The sequence below is a fragment of the Convolutriloba macropyga genome, chromosome 10 (assembly GCF_964194025.1).
Source record: "Convolutriloba macropyga chromosome 10, txConMacr16.3, whole genome shotgun sequence".
NCBI classification, from domain to species: Eukaryota; Metazoa; Xenacoelomorpha; order Acoela; family Convolutidae; genus Convolutriloba; species Convolutriloba macropyga.
Genome location: NC_134477.1, coordinates 11,972,416 through 11,985,901, shown reverse-complemented (window position 1 = coordinate 11,985,901; position 13,486 = coordinate 11,972,416). Strand labels below are relative to the sequence as shown.

At 40.2% G+C, this 13,486-nt stretch overlaps 2 protein-coding genes across 3 annotated transcripts in view; both read left to right on the top strand.

The window, feature by feature from the left end:
- LOC142348577 (catenin beta-like) overlaps nt 1-13,486 on the top strand; it is a 291,880-nt gene that overhangs the window by 187,712 nt on the left and 90,682 nt on the right. The window lies entirely within an intron of this gene.
- Nucleotides 1-13,486, top strand: part of LOC142348575 (uncharacterized) — a 222,908-nt gene that overhangs the window by 171,534 nt on the left and 37,888 nt on the right. The gene's annotated exons all lie outside the window — the stretch shown is intronic.

The window sequence follows — 13,486 nt, the reverse complement described above, 5'->3', positions numbered from 1 at the left end:
TGCTTGTTACCATCATTCATTATGGATAACTATTACAAATTTAATGAATAATAAATTCAATGCGTAAAATTTCGCTCAAAGGACCGCAGAACTTATAGCTTAAATTCAGGCAGACACCTTTTTGTTTGACTAAATGCATTTTGCGATTGATCTTTATGTGTTTATTGATCCATATTTCATGACCTATTTTGTTTCCTTTTTAATTATTCAAAAGGTAAAAATCTTTGATAAGAATTTGCGGTGCTATTGATCTCAAAATGAGCATAGTTCAGCACAAAAAGTTTAGATTCTCTAAATGTAAAGTTACATTTTTAAAACAAGTATTTTCAATTTGATGGATATTGCTTGCAGGAAAGCACCCATTGAGTATCAACCTAATGTCTTGTAATTGACCTTGAACCATTCTTGGTAACCATCCTTGAACATGCATTCGGATTTCGAGCAAAAACTATATATATGTTGATTATTTTTAATTGCAACTTCTTTGTTATAATTAAAAATTATCCGTCCAGCTGTTTTTCCTGTGAAAAAAGTTAATAGATTTGATCATTTTCTTTTCGGAATCTCGTCACAGAAATTTTGCTGCGGGAAATAAACCTCTAAGGCAGACACTCTGGGGGCTATCTTTATCGCCTTAGGGTTTATAGATATTACGCTACCTATTTTTGCGCACGAAGTGGGCTCGCCTATTTCTGTGTGACTAGTCCACTTTAGAACGCAGTGAAAGTAAACTTCACCTATCATGACGAAGTACATGCCGAAGTCATTGGTATATACACATATTAGTGAACAATATAAGCCTGAATAGAGTATTCAAGCACGCGCGCAATATGAAGTTAAAACAGAGAAGAAAGTGAACAGAAGAGCTTGGAACATGTAAGAACAATTTGTGATCAACCTCTAGGACAAAAAAAGTGAACCAAAAAGCAATTTAGCAAAACATTATCTTGAATGAATCAAAAATCATTGTTTAGTTTTTAATTCTCTCTGCTAAACTCCAAAATGAAACAAAGCTGAAGTTTTTCTGCTTTTCTATTTAGTTGATACTATCTTACTATCTATCTTACTTTTTAGTTGTTTACCGCAGCATTATTATCTTTGTTCTCTCTTTAACAGCAATGAAAAGCAGAAATGTTTAAAAACAAATTTGCATAATCGCACATCAAGGAGTCGGACAACTCTATTTTGTCATAATGGAGACCTTTTAATTTAAGTTTACTTTTTGTTTTAGTATGTTAATAAAAATTTTCTAATTGAATAGAGTGATTGAACTTTTCATGCGCTTTTTTTCTCACCCTAGTGTTTTCTGATCAACGCAAGCCTTGATGATGAGGTGGGATGAATTTTCCGACTAGCCATGAAGCTCATGACGGTTTAAACATCCAGAAAATAACAACCACTGAAAACGGATATTAAATTTATAAAATTATAAAAAAGAAATGACATATCTGCCACCATTGGCGTAGTTAGCTTCAAAGACTTGAGGTTTTTTTTGAAAAAATTAAGTTGCAAGGCGCAAAATCTGATTAGTTGCGCGATTTACTACTCAAGCAACTAATGTTTAAGAACAATTACATATTTCCGGATCATCAGTAGAACAAATTTTCAACAACCATTTTATATCAAGAAATAAACAACCGCAAACAATCGGCACCAAAATTTAAAAGAATGCGCAATTAATCATCCATATTAGCGCCACATTTCAGAGAGAAAATAAACAACAATGACACAGGCCGCGTTTGTTAATTGCTCAAACACATAAAGTCTGACGCATCAGAAAATGCTTTGCATATATCATCTGTAATTGTTTTTTTTTCTTTTCTTAGGTCCACACGAAATTTTCCATTGACGCAATACTTTACAGCTAACAAAAAAAGTTTGCTGAAAGCAAAATTGGTTTTTTAATAAGTGTTTCAAATTTTATCACAACAAATTATATCGGTTTTTTTCAAATCAGAACTTTTTCTTTTGAAATATTAAGTTTGCATAAAGTATTTTAAAAAGATTGAATAAAACTTTCCAGATCTAAGCTTTTCTAAAAGGCACATTCTTCATGAAGAAAAAAGCATACGGTTGAGGAAAATACTCTACTCCAAATACCAAATCCAATAAGACGTCAACTTTCTTCTGTTTTACGCATAAATGTCTGCTCATCAGAAAGAATTCATTTGAAAGATTAAATTAAACTCGGCTTAACAGATTAAAAAATTTAGGAAAATTGATCATTCTCTGCGAAGGAAAAAAAACAAAAGAGCAATTGGAAATTTTGCTGAAGATTAATAGTTGTATTCAAATTATCTAAACCAATTTCCTCAAAATTTGCCTCAATCAAGAAAAAGTAATTGAACGAAAAGTCTTATGAAAGCTTTTACAAGTTTTTTTCGTTAGATTAATGGTATTCACCTCTCTATCTGCAAAATTTGTTACAAAATTTTTGGAGTTTATTTGAGATAATTAGAATACAATTTTTGGTGTTTCACTAAATCGCTAATTACTGTTCCATTTTTCAATCGCAGAGCTTGATCAAAATTCTTAATTGTTTTCATCTGCTCACGAGTTTAATTTTTTCTTTCAATTGAATTCGTTCTGATCAATTAATGATACGTGAAAAGGAAATAATTTGGCGTTCTATTAGATTTTATTTTCTGAGCAGAGTTTCCCTGAATTGTATACCTTCTTCTTTATTAGAATTGTGTCTTGTGAAATTGCTTAGATCTGAGAAGTTTCTATAAACAGTATTTATTCTTCAACAGCGAACTTTATATTTCAAAAGAAGAAGTACTGATGCGAAAACAACACGATATCAGTTACTATGAAAACAATTGATATACTTAGTGGAAAACTTTTTTGTGTTCAACAAAAAAGTTTTTTTGTTTCTTTACAAAGTATTGCGTCACTAAAAAACTTTCGTGCAGACTGTTAACTCTGTCGGAAAATAACAGAAGTTCGGAAGATTCAATTCAATTCTTTTTTCGTCATATAACAACGTGTTATTAGAATAAAGCAACGTATAAGCATTATCACGTACAAAGCCACAAGTGGAACTTAGACGGCAAGACTTTTTGATGCTCTTTTAACAGGTTTTTTCGTCTGATGTCATTGACGTCAAAATCAGTTCGTATTCAATCGACAATTGTCTAGATAACCTAAAAATATTAAGCCGAAAACCAGCTTAATCGATACATATAGTTGTTATATTTACTTAAAATTAAGTTAAATGAACTTTTTCGGAACTTTCTACGTATATTAGAACGTATTTAAATCTTATTTTAAAGTTTAGAAATACTCGATTCTGATTGGATGAAATTCGTTCATTTACTACGTAACATCCTCCGGCCCGGAAGAAGATGTTGGGAAAATTGGTACAAGTTTTACAAGCGGGCGGACGAGTGAACCGGTCGACGTACGTAAAACGGCGGAGCGCGCGACGCTATCGGAGCCGTAACGGAGTTCCACAATCCGAGCGGTTGGGTAGTAACCCCTAGGGTTGGTTTCCTCAACTATCCAAACCAAGTCACCGGTCTTAAGGTGTTGCTCGGCAGGCGTCTGCCACTTAGAGCGTCGGTTCAGCGTCGGTACGTACTCCCTGATCCAACGGGACCAGATCGCATTAGCGTACGACTGCGCACGGGCGTAGCGTTTACGATGGTCAAGCTCATTATTGCCGACAACAGACGGAATACCGGTAGAGTATTCTCCTAGAAGAAAGTGGTTGGGCGTTAAAGCGTTCAAATCGCACGGATCAGCGCTTACTGGTGTTAAAGGACGCGAATTGAGAGCATTCTCCACGAGACAAAAGGTAGTAAGCAGTACCTCATCCGTGAGGCGGCGCGTGCCAAGAATATTATACAACACGCGCTTGAAGCTTCGTACCAACCTCTCCCAGATACCCCCTTGATGTGGTGCGCTGGGTGGATTGAACCTCCACTTTATACCTTTGTGAGCGAGTTCAGCTGCAATGTTGACAACGTTCCACTTTTCAATACTTTCTCGGAGTTCTTTCTCCGCTCCAATAAAGTTAGCGCCATTGTCCGACCAAATCATGGCAGGTGTACCCCTACGTGACACAAACCGCTCAACTCCCATAACACAAGAACTGGTGTCCATGGATGTAACTATCTCGACATGGACAGCGCGAGTAGTGAGACAGGTGAAGAGGAAGCCCCACCTTTTCTCAGTAGTACGGCGGACAGTAACATAGAATGGCCCAAAATAGTCAACGCCAGTGTTCGTGAAGGGAGGAGACTGGTAAGCAAGTCTCTCCTTAGGTAAGTCAGACATGATTGGTTGCATAGTTACAGCTTGGAGTTCTCGGCATCTCAGGCAGTGTGCTTTGATGGAACGCAAGGATGATCTTAGTTTCAGTACTGTATAGTGTTCCTGCACAATTGATCTTAGGTATTCAACGCCTTGATGATAATGCTTTACGTGCGTGTGTTCAAGAAACAGTTTTACAAACGGATGACGTGCGTCTAAAATGATTGGATACTTTACGTTAAACCCAACTTCAATTAACCGCTTGATGCGGCCCGAGGAACGGATTAGCCCATTTGGACTAATAAACGGTGAATGTGGAGCAATTCGGCTACTCCGTTTAACGAATTTATTGTCAAGAAGATCTTTTCTTTCGGCTTCAAAAGATTCTCCTTGCACCAAGTACTGTAGATGACGCTCGGCTTCGTCAAGCTCAGTAGGGTCGGTAATGCTACCATCGGGGTTACGGTAGCCGGCATGTTTCGGCAAAAGCCGGAGAACGTATGCGGCAATGCGCAAGTACTTTTGATAAGAACTAAACTTATCAAATGGGAATAACGACGGAACGGGGGTTATCTGTTTTTTAACAGATGTAGCGAGAGAAACAGTGTCTTCTATGATGACTGCTTGGTTGACGCCAAGTTTGATGTTATTAATGACGTCTTTGTTCGGCACGAAAGGGAACCTTGAGTTAGTTAAGAAATGTGGACCATTGACCCAACTGCTTAGTTGTAAAACCTCAGCGGACATTCCACGCGTGCCAGCGTCAGCTGGATTATCCTTAGTTGCGACGTGGTTCCATTGGTCAACGCTGGTATACTCCAAAATTTCACAAACGCGGTTTGCAACAAAGATTGGTTGCTTTTCATTAGAGTTTACCCACTGAAGAACGGTCGTGCTGTCTGTCCACATGAATACTTGGTTAACAGTTACAGTAAGTGCCTGAATAATATCGTTCTTCAGCCGAGCGGCAAGTAGAGCTGCTTGCAATTCCAGTTTTGGGACAGTCATTACCTTCATTGGCGCCACGCGCGCTTTCCCCAAAACAAACGCAAGCTCTGTTTTTATCTTGCCCGTAGGAGTTGTTACTCGGGCTCGAAGAAATGCAACGGCACTAAAAATATCCTGAGAACTGTCACCGAACATATGCAACTCTATATTATCAAAGGGTCCGCTAAAATAATTTCGAGGAATTTTGATGTTTTCAAGCTTTGGTAGGTCCGCACTCCAAACCAAAAATCTTTGAACGATATCCTGTGGGAGCTCGTCATCCCATTGTTGTCCTGTGACACGCCAGATGTCTTTTAAGAGCAGTCGCGCACCGACGGTAAACGGTGCGACAAGACCAATGGGGTCAAAAACTTTCGAGGCAAGACTTAGGACCAAGCGTTGCGTGAGGGACTTGGTGATAGCGCAGCTTGTACCCCGACTCACAATTAAAGTGTCTTTAGTGTGATCCCACTTTAACCCTAGCACATGCGATGAATCCTCCTGACATGAAACAATAACCTTGGGCTCAGTAGATTGAGAGGAACCATCAATTCGGTCGGCCAGATTTGGTACATTGCTTACGAACTTTGTAAGCTTGAACCCACCGAGATGGAGAAGATGTACCAATTCCTTCGATCTATTGATGGCTTTCTCTGGAGACTCCACTGAGTCAAGATAATCGTCCATGTAGAAGTTTTCAAGGACGGCTTTTGCAGCTTCGGGGTAAAACTTGGCATTGTCTCTCGCAGTGCGTTGTAATGCATAGTTGGCGCATGTGGGCGAGTCTTTAGCCCCGAATATATGGCGCGTATATTGATACACTACAACGTTAGTTGTGGGGTCCTCCCGCCACAGAAAGCGAAGTGATGGTTGATCTGATGGTAACACGCCAACCTTTAGAAACATTCTCTCGATGTCGGCGGAGACGGCATATGGATGTTGTCGGAAGCGAAGAAGTACGTAAATAAGATTTTGGAGCAGATCAGGGCCAGTGAGCAAAGATTTATTCAGTTAGGCGCCATGAAATTTTGCTGCTCCATTGAGCACCCTGCGCACCTTACCTGGTTTGTTCGGGTTTAAAACCGGATGGTGGGGTAGGTACCACTCTTTATCGGATCGGCTCTCCACCTTGTGAGCGTCCGGAACCTCAATTACATACCCCTTGTTTAGGTCTTCCTTGATGGTACTAGTATACTTCTCTCTGAGGTCTTCATCCTTGGCCAATCGTTTTTCGAGAGATTTTAATTGCACAAGGGAGGAGAAATAATTATTTGGGATCTTGGTGTTATCTGCTGCCCATAGCATTCCGACATCGTATCTCAGGCCATTGTGTATGGTGGTACTCTCAAGGATTTCGTGAGCCCTTGCGTCTGCTGCAGATCTTGAGTTGACCTGCTTGTTTGCCCCGAATGATTCAATGTCGTACCATGACTTTACTTGACTTGCTAACTCATTGTCTTGTTCGATATTCACTTTAAAGCACGTTGAGGTTAAACAAGAACTTGATGGTAACGGACCGCTTAAGACCCAACCTATGGGTAAGCGTACGGCAACGGGTGAACGCTTCTCATCGGCAGAGAAGTATTCTAACGGGCGGATGGCATGGTAGACATCTTGTCCGAGTATCATCTCAATGTCTTTATAGGAATATGTCACGGGATCAAGGACTGCTAAGTGTGGGTAAGTCTCTTGCAGGGCCTGTACATTAATTATATCTGAGCCGACGTTCAGACTCTCTTTAACGAAAGGGTTGATGGTAAATGGTTCGAAATCCTGATGTTCTCTTGGTTTCACAGTAACTTCAACAATCCTAGTGTCAACTACCTCTTCGGTATTAATACCCTTGACAGTTAGCTTTAGTGCTTTACCGTGCAAACCGAGTCTATCTGCGAGACTACCGGCCACCCAAGAGTTACTGCAGGCGGTATCACACAAAACTAAAGCCTTGTTATCTAAACTGGACGAATTGACCAACTGCAATTCCGTCACCTGAAGGAGCCCCTTAACATCGGTAACAGATGACATTGTGGTGGTCTTATTAGACGGCTGTTGACCAGTAGTTTCTTTACTTTGACCTGTGTTGCCAGAAGACTGGATAGTAATGGGATTTGTTGACTGTTTTGTTGGATAAACCCTATCTGCTCCATGCAATAGTGAGTTATGCGAACTATTGCACCTCTCTGCTTGGCACTTTCTTGGTTGAGGGCACTGGCGGAATGTGTGTTTGTCTCGTAAGCACGAAAAGCAAAGTTTATTATCCGCCACCAACTTAGCTCTCTGGGTTGGAGTCTTTTCCTTGAAAACTCGACACTCCCATAGCCGGTGGTTACCTTTGCATACAATGCACCGAGAGTAAGTGTTTGTGGAAGAAGATGGAATTTGCTTCTTTGTGTCCCTTTGTTGTGAGTTTGATGCAAACACTTTTGAGGCTGTTTTGATCTTTGTTACTGAAGGGCTGTTATCTTCAGGCCTTGCCTTGGTTGCGCTTTGTTTCATAAGATCATTGGCCTCAGCTTTTTCTTTAAGCCAATCGTTAAAGTCAAAGAGGGTAGGTTTAACCCAGTGCTTCTTAACCGTAAAGAGTGACCATGACTCTTTCATGTTTGGTGGTAACTTCTGTACCGCTTGGTTAAGTAGGGAAGCGCTCTCCAAATCAGCATCATACGATAACGACTTGAAAACCCCAACGAGACTGGATATTGCAGCAGAATAGTTTATGATGTTATCACTATTGTGCATTTTAAGAGGTGGAAAACTGCTTAGTTTATCCAAGTGTGCACTTACGACTGCCTGTGGCTGGCCAAATTTACGTTCCAAAGTCCTTAGTGCATCCTTGTACATTAAACCACAGTAAGCAAACTCGGCGATTGCAATCTTTGTTTTACCGGTGACGAGTGTTTTAAGGTACGTCAATTTAACGTCATCAGTGAGCGACTGCGAGTCAATCGCGCTTTTGAATTGACCATACCACTCGTGCCATTGTAATGGATCGCCATTATACTGAGCAAGTTTCCATTCTGGCAAGGGGTCATTTTTCTTGTTGGTTATTGCATCAGCCAATTCCCTAATCAATGACGCATTGTCTGGTATCGGAGGGGCAGGTGCAGACACCTGCGGACCGCTCCAACTCAACGGAGTGGGCCCAACATAGGAGTATGTTGGCTGAAAAACCGGAGTGGCCAGACCAGGTACAATATTACTTGTAGTTGCAATCGGGTTTTCCTGATGTGTGCCGGATGGTGATTGCATATCAATCAAAAGGGGTGAATTCGAATATATTTGTTGTGGAAAATTAGTAACTGATGGTGCGATGTGTGCCTGTATATTTGGAGCAACATTATTTACGGTGGTAGCGTCTTGGTTGACTAATGACGGTCTGTGCTGTGGAAAACGCCAATGGCTCATGTTTGGCACAAAGTTTTGGCCGAGAGGGATATTAGGCATATTTGGGAAAAGAGGGGCAACGGAACGTACGACTTTGTGTACTCGGTTATTATTATTCTGAAAAATATTGTTGACGAGAGGCTGATTAGTCAAAGGGGCGTGTGAGATGGGAGCAGTGAGGTTAGGTGTGAAGACTGGGTTCGGAATAGGAAGGTCAATGGGATGAGCGGGTTCGGAGTTGTGCTGTTGAGTGTTTGGACTTGGTGAGGCGTTTGTGTGCAAGGGAACGTTTATTGCGGGGGCTGGATGATTTGTTGTCGGGAAAGGAGGAAGAGTGGCGTTTGGTGCTCGGGGGACACAATTAATTTGTTGTCGGGAGCATATTTGCTGGGCCAAATTATTCTTCGGCACACTTGATGTTTCAAGTCCCCTGGATTCTGCGTGTGGAAAAAACTCGGATGCATTATTTTGATTTTCTTGTGGTGCGAACGTCTGTGGTGGAATGGGCTGTTGAATGGGTGGTGAAGAAGCCTTTGGGGCGTGTACAGAAGGCGGCTGACTATCCGCGGTTCCTTGGTTGGTTATGCTTGGGAGCGCCGTGCCTTGCTGGCCTGTTTGATTCATTTGCGCCCTTAGGTGCGCCTGGTACAACGCCTGTGTGTTAGCAGCAGCCAAAAACTTTTCAGGTGGAGTATAATAGGGGTCGAGTTGCTGCAAGGTCTCATTGCTTAAAATGTAATTGCCTCGACAATTTTTTGGAATGGAATGCCTTGAAATTTCAGTGTTCTGATCTTCCACTGTCTTGCCGTTGTTGTGGCTAGGATATTCTGGAGGGTCAATTATAACCTGTGGTTCACTAGTTTTCTCGTCATTGTGAAAACTTAAAGCAAGTGAGGTGTTGATCCAGTCTTGGACAGCCTTTTCACTTCTCATTGAGCTCCTAGCACTTGCAGTTGTTTCAGATTGGCTACCTTTAGAAACGGCGTCCAGGAATTCAAATTCTTGCAGAGTTGCCTCTGCCAACCGTTTCCTGTTGCTTTCCTCCAGTTCATCTAATTCCATTTGCTTTTCCTGTTTAGCAAGGCGAATGGGTGCCTCATTCTGTTTTTCAATTTCTTCGCGCTTCATTTTGGCAATAACGTAATCATGTTTACGCTGACTAGATGTTTTTGACGAGGTCATAATTGAGGGAAGTCTAGAACGAATGGAAGCCCTTGGTTCCTGGAACTCGCTAATTTCATCATCAGCAGAGTTGATGTAGTTTCGTGCTGATGTGAGTATCTTGTCATTCTTAGTTGTCATTGCTTCCAAGTAAGACTCTAATGAAGGAACAAGTGCACTTGGATCCTCTGTTTTTTAAGCAAATGCAATCAGGTCCTCATTTTTGTCTACAACAGTCATAAATGCTTCGTTGCACTTTGTTACTAGGCGTTCAACTTTCACTCGCCTGCTTTGATTATTTAAACAATGAAGGATATCTTCATGTATAGCATGCAATTCAGCTTCACGCTTTGACCTGGCAGCGTACAACTTTCTGAATTTTTGATCAAGACTATTAGACATCACGATGTTAATTTTTCCAAATACCAGCAAAACTACCACTGCACACGGTTATCTTTTATAAGCACACTCCAAACAAATCAAACCCACGCAAATAAAACCCAACGCAAAAGACACCAAACACAGCACACTGTAGACAGTCTGTAAAACAAACCGCCCAAAAAGCAGAAAATGTCGTCGAGCACCCAGTGCCCGACAAAAACAGAAGTGGAGCGCTGAACGCTATGCGCTCAACGCAGAGGGAGACAAAGGACGCACGGGAAGTCGAGCGAGGAACGCGCGACGAAACGGAAACGTGACGGACGGGAAGTCGGACGAGCAACGCGCGACGCAACGGGAACGGAACAGACGAGAAGTCGAGCGAGCAGTGCGCGACGGAACGGAAACGGGACGTGCGGAAAAGCGGGTGAAAAACGCGCAACGCAACGAAACGGGACGGTGGAAAAGAACGGGCGGGAAATGAGGTTGGAAAGAAATATGCTAGCAGACCACAGCAAAAACTCAAGCAAACAACCTAGCCGTAACTCCAGAACAAACTTAAGTCACACCCTAGGAAGAAGGAGAGAAGCTACTGCAAGACAATCTAATATAGTTCATAATGGGTCTATAACGACAAATTTAACGACAAACTATTTTACGACAATGCAGTAGTACACTAAAACGATGAAAAGGCCGAGAAAATTACTAGCCGTAACTCCAGAATAAACTTAAGTCACATCCTACCAAAACCCAAACCACAACAAACAATCAGCATACTAGCGGTATTAAATAAACTACATCAAAATTGAATAAACTACAAGTATAGTATATTTGTAGATAAAGACAGTTGGAAAGTCAAGAAAAATCCAGCCGTAACTCGAGAATAAACTTAAGTCACACCCTAGAAGGCAACAAGACCAAACCAACTAGCAATCATACAGGTACACACAAACATAGAGCAGTAAAATTAAAATACTACAACAGGAGGGCTAGTAAATTAGTAAAGTCGAAAAGTCAAAGAGGAATCCAGCCGTAACTCGAGAATAAACTTAAGTCACACCCTGGAAAGCTATAAGACCTAAACAACAAACCAGCATACTAGCATACTCAACATACTACAGCAAAACAACAACATACTTCATCATATATGACATACTACATCGATATCCGGAAAAGTAGCAGAAGAAAACGAAAAGCGAAAACGTGGGAGAGCGACGTTCTTGAAAAAAAAACGGAACACGGAGAATTGAAAAGATAAAGGACGAAAAGGACGCGGACGAAACGGCACAAAAACCCAGCGACGAAAAAAAAATAGAGGACGTCGATAAATTTTTTCTGTAGGCCGGAGGTTGTGAAAATTTTCACAACTTTTTCTGTATATTGAATTCACTCAACTAACGAACATTCTTGTTGGAAGATTGATTTTTTTTGACAAATTTGTCAAAAATTTATGCATTTGTCCAATTTTTGCAAGTTTTGGTCAATTTTTTGCAAATTTTTTGATTACGGAACGGTAATTTAGTTAACTGGATGGTTTTAAACTCAAAAATACGGTTTATCAATATTCGGTATTGAATTTCTAATGTTTTTTAGAATTGCATCAAAATTGACCAAAAATTTTTAAAATTGAACAATTTACAGCAATGTTCTCTCCAACTTCTCTATTTCAGAGGTTATTTTTTGATATAGGAACCCACATTATCAATTTTTTAAGATTTAGGGTAAATCTACCCAATATTTTCGATTTTTTTTTAATCAAATTTGTGGTTCCTAATGGTGACTGTTTGTCTAAACTCAATGATTAAAGGACTTCCCTAATGACAACAACCAAAGTGAGGGGGTTAAACTTGCCGTCTAATGAATCTTAAAATCCACAATAATCGAAGTGAGGGGGCTAAACTTGCCGTTTAATGAATCTTAAGAATATACAAATCATAGCACAATGGATTGAAAATGCAGATAGATAGAGACAAAGAAAATTAGTTTTGGCTGAGTCTTTTAGCCAGTTTTTTTTTACCTCTGTTTCTTTAGGCAGTGATGTATTAAGCCTCCTTCCCCAATAGCGTAGACACCAAGAGACCAGTTCCATGTTTTGTGCGCAAATGCAAACGTCCTGCTTCGGTTCTGTCGGAAACTTGGTAAAGCACGTTTTTCCTTTTGATGTCATTGTCAGGAAGTTCCCACAGTCACCTGCAGAATCCCAGTCACATTATTTGAAATCCAGAGTAGGTTTGTCTGATTGTTGCTGTCACACTTCATTCTAAGGCTGTCATCGTTCCATCTCGCCTTGTATTTGCCTTGATTATCGTTGGACAGCAGCATCTTCGGAATGTCAGCATAGCCCCGGAAATGGGTCCGAAATGGGTCGCGGTATCAATGTTAACTCTGTCGGAAAATAACAGAAGTTCGGAAGATTCAATTCAATTCTTTTCTCGTCATATAACAACGTGTTATTAGAATAAAGCAACGTATAAGCATTATCACGTACAAAGCCACAAGTGGAACTTAGACGGCAAGACTTTTTGATGCTCTTTTAACAGGTTTTTTCGTCTGATGTCATTGACGTCAAAATCAGTTCGTATTCAATCGACAATTGTCTAGATAACCTAAAAATATTAAGCCGAAAACCAGCTTAATCGATACATATAGTGGTTATATTTACTTAAAATTAGGTTAAATGAACTTTTTCGGAACTTTCTACGTATATTAGAACGTATTTAAATCTCATTTTAAAGTTTAGAAATACTCGATTCTGATTGGATGAAATTCGTTCCTTTACTACGTAACACAGACCTAAGAAAGGACTATGAAAAATAATTACAGCTGATTTATGCAAAGCACCTCCTAATACGCCAGACTTCATGAGTTTGATCATTTAACGAAGGCGACCTGTATCATTGTTTTGGTTTTCTCTCTGAAATACTGCCCTGATAAGTCTGATTAAATGCGCATTGTGTTAACTTTAAGTGCTGATTGTTGGAGGTTTTTTGTTGTTGATAGGAATATTTTTTTTCTCAAATTTAGTTGCCTGAGTAGTGTTTTTGCGCAAATAATCAAACTTTTTCTAGTGCAATTTAATATATAAAGACAACCCCCAAGTCATTGAAAACAACTGCACCAATGGGTGCAGCTAATTCAATATTTTTTTTCTTTTTTCATGATTTTCACAATTTTCTGAGTTTTATAGTTGTTGTTAAATTGATTCAAACGTCACTACCATAAGGTCGAGGTGGGCATTTTTTTCTTAAACGCTGCAGTAATTTGCAATGACCAGGAACACCCAGGTGGACTATAAACTCCAAAAAACACGCTAACAACA